The sequence below is a fragment of the Uloborus diversus genome, chromosome 1, assembly GCF_026930045.1.
Source record: "Uloborus diversus isolate 005 chromosome 1, Udiv.v.3.1, whole genome shotgun sequence".
NCBI lineage: Eukaryota > Metazoa > Arthropoda > Arachnida > Araneae > Uloboridae > Uloborus > Uloborus diversus.
Window position 1 is genome coordinate 24511184 of NC_072731.1, and position 16362 is coordinate 24527545.

General features: G+C 30.8%; 1 protein-coding gene across 1 annotated transcript in view; it reads right to left on the reverse strand.

Annotated features, from left to right (window-relative positions):
* LOC129234487 (lysozyme C-like) overlaps positions 1-16362 on the reverse strand; it is a 311328-nt gene that overhangs the window by 263280 nt on the left and 31686 nt on the right. The gene's annotated exons all lie outside the window — the stretch shown is intronic.

Below are 16362 nucleotides of genomic sequence, written 5' to 3' on the forward strand. Positions count from 1 at the left end.
GATACCTTTCAAAGAATGTTTTTAATGCTTCGATGACATACTAGCATTTTACTAACTAAAGAGCAGCAAAAAGCTTATGCTGCTCTTTATTCTCCAAACTTGTTTTTCATTTGTTGTTCTATCTGAGGTAGCTTTTTGTACTCTGTTCAATGAAAATAGGTGTTAGTAGAAAAGTTCAAAGTCTTTTCTTTTAGTTGCAATGTGTTGTAATTTTGCTAAAAAGAGGAATTTTGCTAAAAAGAGCAGGCCCGGATCTATATATTTTGGGCCCCCCCTGCAACAAAATATGTAAGGCCATTCCCTAGCGGCCAGCAGTGTCTATTTGTAAAGCGAATAAGCCTTAGAGCTAGTTTTTTTCTTCTAATTTTCTTCAATTTGTAGGGCCGTTAGCCCCTTTAAGGACGCGGGCCCCTCGGACTGCGGGTACGCAGATCTGGACCTGCTAATGAGTAATGAGTAAAGTTACATGTTTCTGGTGCAAGGGATTAAGAGATAATAGGACATTTTATTTTTGTCTTTATGAACTTGGAGAGTCGAGCTTGTTGTTTTTTGTGCTATAAGTTTTACAAAAAAGGCTTCAAAAAGAAAGTTAGTGGAACTTGAGATTAATAAAAAGTATGAAATATTAAAAGTAGTTGAAAATGGAGAAAACCAGAGAAAATTAGCTGGCATACATGGAATTTCTAAAACTACAGTGTCTAATTGTAGTTAAAAACAATGGAAAAATAACAAATAATTTGAGTAGTATTTTTAATTATTGTTTCACTTTCAATAATGTTAAACAATGAAAGTGGAGTTGAACAGAAAGAGTACCTAAGAGTAAATTCCTCAAAAAAAAAAAAAAAAAAAAAAAAGAATACATGGTGCAAGAAATGACAAAAAAAAAAAAAAAAATAACATTACCGCCCTTTATAAGTTGACCACCTGTCTAAGTTGACCGCCAAAGTACTGCACCGCGAGTGGTCAACTTACACAGGTTTCACTGTATATCGAAAACACCGGTTTTCACATCCAGAGATTGTAGTTCCGTTCTTACTGGTAGATAAAATAAATTTATCTCACTAGCAAGTATCCGCAACATTTCCTATCAGTTTGTTGGTTTTCTCAGCTTTAATGAGATGACATCTACCTCCAGCTCAGATATTTACTAATACAGACTGATGAGATAAAGTAAGAACGAAACTGCAGTCTCTGGGTGTGATAACTAGGCTGCCTGGTGTATTGCATGTACATGATTGAGTTTTTCATTCAAATACAAATAATATAAATTAAAATAGACCCAAAAAAAAAACATCATTGCCGGGTTCTTCGGTTTTTTTGATTCAGCTTACTTAATAAAATTCATGCGCAAGCGAAAGTGATTGTCATTGAATGCTCATGACAATAGTTTCAGAATTAATTCTCTTAAGATGAGTTTAAAAAAGGAAAAATTATAAATTTTAAGAACAATTCATATGAACTGTTTGTGGACACGGTATGATAAACATGTACTAGACTCGTTTTGGCGTTTGGTATGAAACGTGCTTACAGAGCATTGAACAGTATTGAATAAATATCAAAAGAGCAAGACTTTAAAAAGAAGAGCAGGAGTTAAGGAATCAAAACTTTCCACAGCTGATGTATTGTCGAATACATTAAAAACTCGGATCAAGTGATCCAACTCTTTGCTAGAAAAATGCATGTAATGATTTTAAAATTCTGCATAATGCGTAGCTGCTATTTATACAAAAGCAAGCGTAGCTGCTATTTGTATAAAAAACATGACCAAAAGCCGTCCGTCCTGTCTAGTGGTCAGAGGAGTTTGACTGCGATGAGGATGTCCCGGATTTGAACCCTTGCACGGACATGGATGTACTTTCTCTTTCCTGTCCTTGTCCTTTCTTTGTGTGAATGTATTGCTACGCTGTGACTGGTTGACTGACTACCCTATAAACGGATCCTGGTGGCATGTGTGTACTGTGGAAGTTGGAATTCACACCAAATTATTTTACAGTTGGAAAAGTAAAGTAGTGCAACTCAAATTGCTGGCCTATCTGGCACTCGACAACAGGAACAACAACAACATGAACACAACACCATTAAATACACCCACTATTTACGACTATTTATGTGTACGCTAAAAATAAAATAAGTTAAAAGAATTTTTCTTAACAAAACAACTACTCATTTCTTTTTCTTATGAACACATAATTAATAACTAAGCAATAAACGTAGTTTGAAACCCGTCCTACACTCATGATTTTGTATTTTTATAATTTCTACTTATTGTGTAATTTTAGTTAAAAAAAAAAAAAGAAAAATATACATAAACATGAGATAAAAAAGCTTTAAAATGTAAAATTTGCTCTGAAATTATTTCTCTTTCAAGGGATTTGTTCTTACGTGTGGGGAAATGTTTAAAGTAAAACTCCATGACGTCATTGAAACGATATTTAACAAAAATGGTAACATTGGAAAGAAAAAGTCTTAGCTGTGAAAAATATTCAAATATTTTACAAAAAACTTATTTAAATATGCGTATCTTTATTGATATTTTAAAATAATTAGCAAATTCTCCCAGCAAACAATTTTACAAGAGATTCTTAAATATACTCGAGAATTTAGGGTTTTTCAAATGAAATTTGACATGCTCACTCTAATGAAAATTTTTGAATTTTTACGTTTAAACTATTGCGCAGTCAAACATAATCTCCTTGTACAAATATTTTCATATTAAATTGAAAAGTGTGTTACTTTTGCAACATGCAAATCATTTTTCTTTTAACTTATATCTAGGTTTGAGGTAAGTCACGTGAACTTATTAGCTACGTAACGCGTTGTTTTTAAGCTGTTGTCTTATGCTAGCTAGGCTGTTAATTCGGGTTGCGCTGCTTCACTTTTCCAACTGTACCATAATTTGGAGTGAAGTCCAGCTTCCACAATGCACACATGCCACAAGGACCCGTTTATAGGATGGGCAATCGTTCACAGCACATTCACACAAAGAAAGGACAGGAGAGGGAAAGTACATCCATGCCAAAGCTGGGATTCGAACCCAGGATATACCCATCCGCAGTCAGACTTCTCTGACCACTAGACAAGGTGATCGACTAGGTAACGCGTAGGGATAAACTATATAAATTAGGTGTGACAATTAAAAAGGCTGACTTTGCTTGCCCTAGCGATTAGATTTGATGTAGCGGAATGAAAAGGGAATGTATTTGGTGGTTAGGGGCACGTTTTTCCATCCCTCTATCTAGAGCAGTTTTTCTTTTAACCTTGTTTGAGTAGGACAGTGTTGTGTCGAAGTCATAAAATCATGATCTGATCAAAAATCAAGCAGGGCATCAGTTTGAAATCCCTAGTGAATTTTTTCAAACGCCACCTAAATGTTTTAAACTGTTAAAATAAGTTGTTCATGCGTCATAGTCCAATTTTATCCATAACCATAGCCATAGGTATAAAAGGTTTTTAAAAGGTGAAGAGATTGTTGAGTATAATGAACGGTTCAGTAGATCTGAGACAAAACTAATTGATGAAAGCGTTTAAATATTACAAACTACGTGTGCTACGATGGATGGTTGAGTTTTCAGTTGTGTTAAGATATTCTGTACTCTGGCACCGAGACAATAAGAAAAATGTTAACCCAAAAAATTTATTGCACAAAAGTGTGCGCCCAAGTGTCAGCAAAAAAAAAAAAAAAACTGACATCATCAGTGTTCAATGCGCACTGTGTAAAGCAGTTCTTGGCGGACAAACACAAAACCTGCTCGATTGTCTACTACACTCACCGAATCTAACACCGTGATACTTCTACCAGTTTTTAAACTTGAGTAGTGCATTGAAGAGGGTTAGCAGAGGTTAAAGCAAAAACGGTAAACTTACTAGAGCAGGTGACACGAAATCACTTGCTGCTGTGCTTTGAACAGAAGGAAACTCTCATACAGCTATGCATTAGTTGGCAAGAGGGGGTGGGGGGATTTTGATAGGGACCCAAAATTTGTTTGTACATAAAGTAGCGTCACTACGTGGTGAGGGGAGGGGGAGGTTCCATCCCGGGTCCCCTTCTGGAGTGTGACACCAAAAATACATATTGGAGTTGATGAAAAATGTAAATATCTTCTTTCTGAATTTTACCGCAGTATTTTCATTTATGCATAAACTATAAAAGAATGTAGCATCACTGTGGGGGAGGAGGCATTGACACATTTAGGAGGGAGCATGCTTTTGGGAAGATTCCTCCAATTCCATGGTGGCCTCTCCCCTATAGGAGAATAAATGTGTCAAAAATCGAAAAAAAAAAATCCATATATTTAACGATGATGAAGGTTAGATAGTCTGACTTGACTAATTCTGAAGCACAGTGACATATTTACCATGTCGTAACTACGATGGATATTCACGACCATGTTGGTCCCAAAGAAAACACAAAAGTCCACGATAAATATTTTATATTATTTTGTAAAAGACCAAGAGCCGTCAAAAATGTATTGTGACTGATCTTCTAACCTGTTGATCCGTCAATGAAAATACACTATTTTCCATGCAAAAAAAGAGCAATAAACGAATTTGTTCGTAACTGCAAATAATTATAGTGCTACAAATATCTTTTTAAAACTTCTCCCTTGATTTTTCCTAGCAATGATAGAAAAAAAAAGGTTTTGTTCTTTTGAAATATTTTTTTCCAATCTCAATGTAATCTTCTTAAAACAAAGAGCATTTATAAAATAAAATGTCGTAAAATTAGACACATTTTGTTCACCTATTTTGAAGCTTCTTACTATTGTTGTTAATGTAACTTGAACTAAAGTTATATTAAGTAGTTATTATAAATGTGTTTTTGTGTTATGATTCAATAGAAAATAAATCTCATTGCATTTTATTTTGATTTTTTTTAGCAATGTGATATTCTTGGTTTTCAAAGTTCTGAAACGAGATATCCTAGCATAAAAAAAAAATTAAAAGTTTCAGTCCGTTAAATGACATTTTTTCTAAGGAACTTTTTTCCATAGCATACAGCTTTGTTTTCAAAAACCATCTTTAAACTAATGAAAAGACAACAGCCATATAAGTTAATTAACTATGAAATGAAATCTCAAAAGAGTCATTTCAGAAAAATCATAACAAAATGGAAATGAATAGTTTTGTTAAGACTAAAATGTGTTTACCATTCGCATTTTTTAATCTGTTCTAACCGCAAACAAAACTCCCAAGCCTGTATAACGGCAAAAGCAATGAGACCCTTGAGAGTATAATTATATTCATTTAGTTTTACTTGCAATGCTGCTTTAAATTATGTGTTCACGAAAATTCTGTCTTAAAAAATACAATACATTGTTTATTTTCACCATATTATTTTGTTAGCAACAAAAAAGTGTAAGTGAATTATAATGTTAATGTAAGTCAATTATAATAAGAATCTATGATAATATTTGGTTCTGTTCCAATATTTGGATATAATGTATCAATTGCTGAAGTTATCGAGGTGAGCTTTATATAAGCTATTACAAAAAGAAGACGTTAACCATCCTTATACAATAGTCAAAGATGTTTTCTAGAATCACAGTGGATAAGGTAAATACAGGTTTTTAATTTCTTACTCAATTAGTAATGTGAATATGCATTGTATATATTCATTGTAAGCTAAATCAATTTACTGAGATAAAAATGAGCCATAAATTTAGTTGATATAGAAACTCCGATAGAATTTGTTGTTGTTGTCTTGTACCAGCTAGGCTGGTAATTTGGGCTGCATTGCTTCACATTTCCAAGTGTACCGTAATTTGGTGTGAAGTCTGACTTCCACAGGTACACACATGCCATAAGGACCCATTTATTTAATAGGCAACCGTTCATACAAAAAAAGGACAAGAACAGGAGAGAGAAAGTACATGCATGCCCGAGCCAGGATTCGAACCCGGGACCTCCTTACTGCAGTCAGACTTCTTTGACCTCTATACAAGGCGGAAGGCTCCGATGAAATTTAATATTGATTATTGTATAACCAACTCAATTCGAGTATTGTTTAGTGTTCTCGCTGTTTATAATCTATTTTCTTCATTAAATTGTTTTGTAAATCTGCCCGAGACTTCTTGGCCGTGACTCGAACCGGAGACCGATGAGTTCGAAGCTCAGCTTTCTGCCAGTTAAACCACGGTGATTGTCAGTCAGATTGCGCTGTGTGTCAGTATTAGTATATGTACCAAAATGATCACTTTTTTTTCTTATGAAAAAAGAAGATAATGTACAGTGAAGCATTATGCAATTTTATGTGAATAATTGAATGATAAACACTAACTTTGCTCTTCAAAATTCACTGATGAATAATTAAAATGTTTTCCTTTAATAATATTTTTTATCTCTGTCTTTTTTTTTTCGTTTTTGACTTGCCGCATTTGCTTGGGTTTTAAATTATGAAGGTTAACAATTGCTATCTTTTTGCGCATGCGTAGTGAAAAATTAATTGCTTTAAATCCTCATATTCCATCAAATCATCAATATTTTTATTCAAGGTTTTTATAATACTTGCTGTTGGTTTATAACATGGAAACCTCCGATAGTTAGGAGCCAAAAACATGCAAGAAAAATAAATATTTGAAAAAAAATCTTATGTCTGTTTGAACATAAGTGATAATTTCGCAAAAATCAATGTAATATTTGCAATATAACAGAAAACTTACTACTGAAACTTACAGTTTTTTCCGAGCAAATTACGACGAAGAAGGATCTAAAACCATTTTTATTTTCCTTAATTTGTTGGTGGTCTTATTAATGCAAACATTATTTAATTTTTATAGAAGGACAGATGGAGCATATATAGAACTGATGGAGCTTTTTTTACGGCAAATGTTGCAGAAGAATTGCTCTGTAATTCCTCGTAAAATTCGTTAAAAATGTGAAGTTTAGAAAATGTCCTAATTGTTTTGGTTTTACTGTGTATAAATATAATGTGTGTAAGTATAAAACTTGTTTTTTATGTTTCAAAAAAGGCAATTCGTTTTCTTTTCTTAACTGAGCCGTTGCAATTTTCAAATTTATTGCAGCCTTTTATTTCTCAATTGATCAAAGTTTGCCTGATAGAAAAATCAGTACGAAACTTCAGTTTACAAAAGATTAAAAAAAAGTGTTTAACGCGTTAAATGTTTTCTTCAGACAAGTACAAATATAGTTTTTCCACAATTAAGGCTATCCTTAAATAATCTTTCGTAATGGTTAACACGTATTTAATGACCCTTTATATGAAAGCAATTAACAAGTCAGCAATTTTCTCTTGCGTTTGTTAAGATTTAAGTGCTGTAAATGCTACGTACATTATAAAGGTCACATAAAGAAAGTAAAAGGAAAACTAAATTTTATTTTCTCTCTTGAATTCTAAAGAAAACACTTTATTAACAGATTTTCTTTTAAAGAGTTATATGTGTGCATATTTGCTATTGTTCATTTATGGTAATGTCTCTTTTAGAGTATTTCAAAGAATGCAGAGAAACACTTTAGGGAAGTCAAAATCTATAAACTTAATTACTTGTTTTCGTTGAAAAGTAATAAAACAGTTATCTGGTATACTTCTCGCAATGATCACTTTTCCGATAATGCTATTGTTAATTGAGATGAAAGATGTCAAACTAAGAGCTAAAGGTCTCAGTTATTACTTGGAATATCTCAGCTCCAACTTTTCTAAATTCTTTTCAATGATTACTTTTGGCAATCATTCATCACAACTTCAAGAAAGTTTCTAGTAAAAATTTAGATTGGTTCTGTAAATTTGTGTTGTAATTTACAATTGAAATTTAATTGACGTACCTTGATCCGATTTTATGTCTGCAAGTGTCTTCAGACCTTCATGTCGACAGTAACTTATTCAATTTTTTTTTGTCTTATCAGAGTTTATGTCCTTTTGAAAAGTAAGAGTTGCTCTAACATTGCTGACACAGTACACTTACACACTAAGACTCGGTGTACAGTAACTAGTACACCGCGGGATTCCTGATTTTACAAAATGGTTTAAACAAAAACGAGTTAAGAAAACCGAGAAAACATTTTTAATAGGGAAATACACTACCAATGATATCAATGCAATACTTTTTAAACAGACGAAGATACAATTTTTGTGTGTGTGAGAGAGAAAGAGAGAGTTGTGTGTGTGTATACAGTAGCCATATTAAATACCTTACAGGAGCTATAAATTTTGCTTTTCATTAATTTCAGTTATTTAACATTTCATCCCGGAAAGTATAATAAGAAATGGGCAGTTAACCTAAGACGTCGCATAAAGTTGAAAAAATTATTTTGCAATGCATGGAACGTAATCCATCAAAACAATGGTACATTTGATTCTTTATCAAATGATACATACACCTAGTCATGTTATTTTCATACAGTAAGAAAAATTAAAGAACTATATATGTATTGCTACTAATTGTTAAAAACTTCTTTTTTTCCATTAACAAATTGATACTATAACAAGATATATGTTTTGTAATTTTTCTAATACGTGTTCAAGAATGATGTGACATACTAAACTTAGCTGTCAAAGTTAAAAAGTGAGCAGATTTACTTTTAAAATGTTGCTCTAAATCAAATTCGGAATTCAAAAACGGAGGTAGAATACAAATATGACGCCAGAAAGATTACGTTTTTACTATGAAAACAATGCATTTATAACCAAATGTTTCATTTATTTACTCATGCGAATTGAAAAGTCTGTGAGGTTATTACACAGAAGAAATAAAAAGAAAAAAAAAGAGAAAGAAGAAAATGCATAAATAGAAAACATCTTTAATCTTTGTTGTTATAATTATGAGCGAAAATAGTGTGTACAATCTTTAAAAAAATTACTGGAAAGCAAAACTATAGAGTTTATGCAAATTATACTGCTAATTAAGCATTTCTTATTAGCACAAATCTATTTCATTAAATTTAATCAAGCAATAAATATTTTTAATTAATGTGAACGAATTTGTTAATGATGAAACACAGTGAAATTCTTCAAAATCTCGTTATTTATTTAAGTTGAGATTTATGTGTTTTTAAATACAGTGAAACCTTGATTTCATGTTTCTAAACGAACTTTTAAAAAACGTAAAATACAGGAAAAACACAGAAATCAATTATCAAATGGAAAAAAGCTAAACGTAGTAAAGATGGCTATTTCAAAAGGTATAATATCTATATTTTACGAAAAGAACATTATTATACATACCATTTCAGTTAATTTTAACACATTAAGTTTAGAATCCGAGGGTTCAGGGTGAAAATAGACCGTAATAGTGGATTGTTTTTTTAATCATTGATTTCAAAATAAATGTAGTATCTTACAGGATTGCAATACTTTTCAAATTTTTCTCTTGTCTTTATGAGAAAGAAAAATCTCTCTATTTATAAGTCTTTAGATGCAATCGTGAAAGAAGAAACGCGCCTGTGTGCTTCCGGTTCTTCTTTCTCATTTTCATTAACGAACAAAAAGTTTATAAATGCGGCTACGGATGGAGCAGTAGCATTTACGCTTCCATAGGTTAATTTTCAACAATGCAGGCCCTTTATATGGGTGATAAAGGGGGGGGGGTAATTGACCTCCACTAGATTTTTGAAACATAATGAAATTAGATATTTTGTACATACACTTTTGCTGTCTTCCCCCATAAAATGTAATAAATGTCCCCTCCTCCCCTCCCCCGGAACATTTTTAAATAACGGGTATGAAACAACGTGAATTATTTTTTAAAAAGAACTAATGAAACATATGGCATAAATTTTTCTTTATTTTTAATTCACAGGAAAAACGCAACTACGGGAAATTCATTACTAACAAACTTAAAATCCCAGTTAAATTAATAATATTGCTATAAACAAAAACTGGGAGCTGATGAAAAATACATGAAATGTGGAAAAAACGTAGAATAATTGCATAATAATGTATTTTTCGCAAGAAATACCAGATAGTTTTTACAATAAAAGTTTTTACAATAAACATATTGCACAAAAATCTTAAAATATTTATTGAATTTTTTGTATCAAAATAAAAGCATAAACTATAAATTTCGAAGTGTGATGAATATTTCTTTTTTGTTACATATATATATATATATATATATATATATATATATATATATATATATATATATATATATATATATATACAGGGTGTTCCGTTTTAACCTAAAGACCTTTATTTTCGCAACCTTTAGTCCTAGATGTGTACTTTCAACTGCAAAAATGTTCAAAATTAGATGCAGAGTTAAGATATTGAAAGTTTGAAGCGAAAATAAAAATGTCAAAAAATACAAAATTTAACTTTTTATACGGGCTCCATGTCCCCTAACTCATATTTTGGGAAATAATCTCCATTGAAAAACAATACCAACACAAAAGATTTAAAATTAGTACGACCAATATTTACCGAGACATGAAACGCAGCGTTTTGTGACTTACACCACTTTTCACTCGCCGTCAAGAACGTCTTTTGGTGAAAAATATAGCAGTTATCATGTGTTTAAAATTATACGTGTGCATAGAGTGTGGATTTTCACATTGTTCGAGGTTTGCGTATCACGGCATAACATTTGCATTTATTTTTGAATAGCAATGAAAAATATAAAAACCTTGTTTTTCTTACTTTGACGACCTGCCATTCTTCTGAAAGAGCAATAAGTTCCAATCTCATCTTTTGTAATGACCACTAAAATTTTAAACTGGAATATCTCCCTTAGTTTTGGTAGCACAAATGTCAAGTTTTTTGTGTTAGTAATATCTTTCAATGGAGATTATTTCCCTAAATATAAGCTTGGGGCCCGTATAAAAAGTAAATTTTGTATTTTTTGACTTATTTTTATTTTTGCTTCAAACTTTCAATATCTTAACTCTGCATCTGATTTTGAACATTTTTGCAATTGGTACACACCCTATATATATATATATATATATATATATATATATATATATATATAGTGTGTGTGTGTTCGTGTGGTAACTATAAGAGACTACATATGTTTGATTATTTCTTCATATTTTAAACCGATAAAATCAATAATATAGGTTTTCCAACAGGAGTTATTAAAATGTTATTCTATTACAGAGCTTCGAATTTATTATACGTCAGTATTACTTATTTTAGATTCCGATTTTACTCTGAAACAAAGAAAAAGTAAGGAAATTCTTAAGTATTTTTATTGCACTTTTTCCTCTTACTCTGTAGGTAACGATTGTATCTCAAAAGCGGATTTATTCTTGTCCCATGGGATCGAAACAATTTCCGCTGCTGTCTGCGCTTTTCCTGCGAGCGTATCATGAATTTTAATATTCAGTAAATACTAGGATTTTATGCCTTGGGAACATAGAGCAGTAACTACACTGAATCATGGAGTTGCGTTATCTCGCCGAAGCGGACAATCCCGAATTTTGCTCATACGAATAGATTATGTAGCATTATAAGTTTGATAACATGGCTTAAGAATAAGTACTTTGTGAAACAGGTTACCTGTTCCTGATATAGATAAACATAGTTTTATATGCGATATTTTATCATTGGAACTGCTTTTAAATTACTGGTGCTGCGTATCCGTATAAAGTGGGGCTAGATAAATTGTTATGAGTTCTCAGATTTTCCGGGATTTAAATGTGAGTCTTAAATTGAAAGCAGTAAAACGAATGTTTGAACTCCAAACAAAAACGCATTATTAAATTACGAATAAACGACTCTAAAAATGATATAGGGATTTGTGGTTCTATGATTTGTCGTTTCCTAGAGATTAAACCATTAAGACTTGTATATGGAAAGTAATAAGTTATACGTAGAAAAGATAAGGCTTATTTACGGAAGTAAGGGATTTGACGTTATAACTGATAATATATTAGAAATAAAAAATGTTTATATTTTTAAGCAGTGCTCAAAAATGTTAATTTGAGTCATTTGTGTGTAGAATTTGCTTTTCCACATTTCCCTAATTTTTGAGATACTTTTGCTTTGAAACTTAGTTGTTTAGCACTTTTAAATTCAGCCTCACAATATACATTATACGGCCATGCCTATGTTCTGTGTTATTTGTATTATCATTATTTATTTTTAAACACTTTTTTCATGATTTGTTTTAGTAGTTTTATCTTACATAGTTTTTGTGTATACACATATAGAGACAAAATTTTATATTACAAAAAACACACTATATTTTTTGTGTCAGTGCATTTCTCTCTGAGATGTCCAGACGAATCTGTCACACTTACAATCAAGTAATTTAGTGCATATCATCCGATACTGAATTTCATTTGTACCTCAAAGTTCCAATTTAAAAATTATATGGTATTTTCTAAATGGATTTACTTATTTTCATTTTTCAATTAGGATAAATCTGCAAAAAATATCGAGTTATATTATTGTTTGAAATGTTTGAAGTTCGGATATAAACAAAGTGTAATCAACAACGTTAAAAATGCACGAAATTTCAAAAATCTAAAGACATGTGTTTCGGGGTTTCTGTTATTGAATTTTTTTATGTACAAAAAACGCGAATTTCGAAAAAGAGTGTTCCATTCTTATCAAATCTATGCAATTTGAAATATGTTGATTATACTATTCTGAATCAGAATTTTGGTATAAGCTAAAAGAAGTTATTTGAAATATTGCTTCCTTCCTATTATTTCTCTAGCACAAATTTCATTTGAGATGTTTAGTGTCACTTTAACTTATTGAAAAATACACTTGACTCTTTAAAATGTGATAAGTTTATGTTGTTTCGTTACATTATTAGGTTTTTTAAGTTGAATTTTTGTGGTTATGCTAAATGAGATGTTTCTTAAATTAGATCACCTTATTATCATTAATTGTTCCTATATTTGCGATATACTGTTATTTTTACAACGATAATTGCATCTCGTTTTAACGTTGAGAATACACCTACAAGAGTTAAAAACTTTTAGCTTTCCTGCATAATTTAACACACGATATTCGCAATTTTTCTTCCATTAGCAAACATATATTTTTAACATTTTTTTAAAACAAAAATCAATTCATACGCCATTTTAACCGGCTATCATTAGAAGTACACAAAATATATGAATATTTAAAAGTTATAAATAGTTCGAAAAGCTTTGCATTATTTTATGAGCTGAACAATTAACAAAAAAAAAAAAAAAACATGTCAATTATGAGGTCATTTAATTTCAAACTTACACAGAGGATGAATCGTGAAAATCAAAAATATATTTATGACAGTAAAAAACTTATGATATTGAACATATTACATTTTTCGTTTCTCACATTTTTCTCTAACTCAAAATCATAGCATAAAAATTATCATTGTAATTTTAAAGTTCTGAAAACAATAAAAAAAATATTAGGCAAAATCAATAATCTCTTATGAAAATATTTATGTTTAGTACTAAAAGATCATTTTTCTTTTCTTTGAAAACTTTTTTTTTCTCCAATGAGCGGCCATTTTTTTAACATTTTCATATTTTATATTCGCAATTCGAATTAAATTTAAAGATGCAAATTATGTCTTTCTTGATGACACCTTTTTTACCTATGCACTTGCTGACAATTTGCTATAGTACATCCTTGTGCGAATGAATGGCATAAAGTTGGGAATTTTTAATTTTCGAATTTTTTAGGTTGTTCAATCTTTGTTTATAACAGCTGTTAAGCCTACAATTTGACTAGGATATAACCTCACATTTTTTGTCATAAATATTGTGTTTTGTTTTAGTGTTAAAAATCTCTTCAAATTTTTGCAGCTTTTTCTCAATCCGGTCACTTTTTATCTTCTTGTTAGACATGGATACTTCACGGAAGAGGCAGGCCATTGTGACATTGAGTGAAAATCTGATTGCACAACAAAAGAAAAAAGTGATTTTTGCTTTGCTAAAAACATGGTTTAGAGATCAAGAATTCAAAGAAAAGTGCAAAACTCTAGTTGACTCTTTGTAAAAAAAGGCTTGATTTCATTGATTAAAACAAGGGTGTATGATAAATGCTTCACTCGTATTGTTGTCACTTGTTGACCAATTTGAAGAGCGTAATCTGTTGAACGCACTTGAGGAATCCTCTTTCGTCGTTTTTTTTCTTTTTTTTTTCATTTTTTTTTAAATTGTTTTTTAAATCCTTTATTCAGTTGGAGTTATTTCTGGTTTTGTTCCTGCTTAAATGTAAAAAAGCTTTTGTTAATAACATCGCTCGCTTTTTTTCGGCATTTGAATTTATTTTATTTCGATTTGTTTCTAACTTTAAAATTTGCTTATTTTATTCTCTGTTATACTATTTAAACTAATAGTTACTTGTGTTCTACGATCGGATTTAATTACATTCATATTCTCGCATGTTTTTTTATTAAACAGAAGGTTCCTTTTTACCGCAGAACATGTTTTTCCATTTTTTTCGGAAATATTCGTTTTTTTTAATAATATTTTTTTTAATTGAATGTCTGATAAACTAGGATATCTGCTATTTCCATTTCATCTCTTAAGCAGTGTAATCAGAATTATTTTACATCGGGATCGAAACATTATCGTGTAGTAATTCTCATAAGCACAAATAGACTATATTTGCGTCAGGTGATCTTAACGCAGTCCCAGATAGCTTTGACCTAACTTTGAAAAATTGATTATCACATGAACCACGTCACTTATTTATCTTCTGACTCTTACTACATTTTGCACCATTTTCCCCCTAGAACTTAGGTGAAGTCCATGTTTTTAGATTAGTCGTAATAGCTCAGCAATATGGGCATATATGATATAATATAGAAAAATGTAGTTTCTCCTTTTCGTTAGGAAAATATTTATGTTGTCTGCAAAGTCAATAATTTTATTGCTGTTAATTTTTACCAAAAAATATTTTCGAACAACAACGATCTATTTCTTAGACCAAAACATGTTCTTAAATAATTCAGTAAATATACAAAACACATTGAAACTAGTGATCAAAATGTTTTTCTTTATGCGTTGATAAAAATAATATCTTCTTCATCGATCAAAATTTTCAGTCTTAATTTTCTTTCGTGTGGAGTAATGCCTTCCATCAAGGGGCTCTTCGCATCAAGTACTAAAAAACTCTGAAAATTTGGTTCTTAAGCAGCGTTATAAACTTCATTACAAAACATCTTAGTTTCTTTAGGTAGTTCTTTTCCCGCTTTACCACTATATTGTTCCTACTTATTGCACTTCTGAGGTTTAAACCCCTAATGAGTTTCTTTTTTAGGTGTTTTTTTTTCCTATTTTTAATTCAATTAATTTAAATTATATGGTGCATTCTCGTTTATGTGTCATTTTTGGCAGGAGAAAAAATGCGCAGCTAAGTACAAAAAAAAGAAGGGCTTTAGTTTTTCCGTTTTTGAAACTTCTTTACTATAAAAAATAAGATGATTTGACATTTTTTGTAACTGAATGTATTAATGTAACCAACACAAATATGTTTAGAAGAATTACTTCGCTGCAAGTGAACGTGTGTAAAGTGTTAGTTTCGTTTTTGTTTTTTATTACCGTATATAAGAAAACGCCACTCACCTTTACTTAATAAAAGCAAAGACATATTTAAGTAATGTGTTTCCATCAATATCTTTAAAACTGCAATGGTCTACAAATGAATATTTCAAGGTATTACGCACCGACGTAAATATGTTTCCGTTGTAAAAAACCTGTAAAATCGTACTTATATAGTTTGTTCATATGTTTTTAAAAAACTTATATGACATGAAAACATTTTTTTCCTCCACTATTTTTTTCATCTTCGAAGACAAGAACTAACAAAAAATTAGGTGAATTATGAACTCAGCGGGAAGTGTTTCTAGAAACCTTACTTTATAGTAAGGAGTTTCTCTGTTATACCACCTGCATTTTGCTTTGTTTATGTAATGGAAAGCAGGTATGTTAGACGTTGTTTTCTCGTTTTCTCTACTTTTTATCTTTTGAGAACCTGAGTTAATAGATTTACGCATTTTTATAAAATTATAACAGCATTAAGTAATTAAGTGACTGAGATAACATTAGACATTTATACAGGTTATGGTGGAATTGCGAACAATTTCGAACAAAATTTGCGGGATATTTTGAGCTGTTTTTGAGTAAAATAGCTACGCTTACTCAGACTATAGTTAGTGTTCTTTTACCACGTTAGGTTTTTTTCTCCAAACCGTACGTGAATGTTTCTATACAGTCCATGTGACCCCTGTTTAAAGGAGGGTGCGAATCACTGAAAGCCCTATTACTATCCAATTGGCTTATATAACCTTTGGAATAGAATTAGAGAGTTTCTTTTCCAAAACATTGTCAACATTATTTAAGAAACGGCAAAAATCAAACGTTTATTAAAGAGTTTAAATTAAATACGTATTTATCAGAAGGACGAAAAAAAGGTGGCTTTTATGTATGCCACAAATGTAATAATTGCTCACCCCT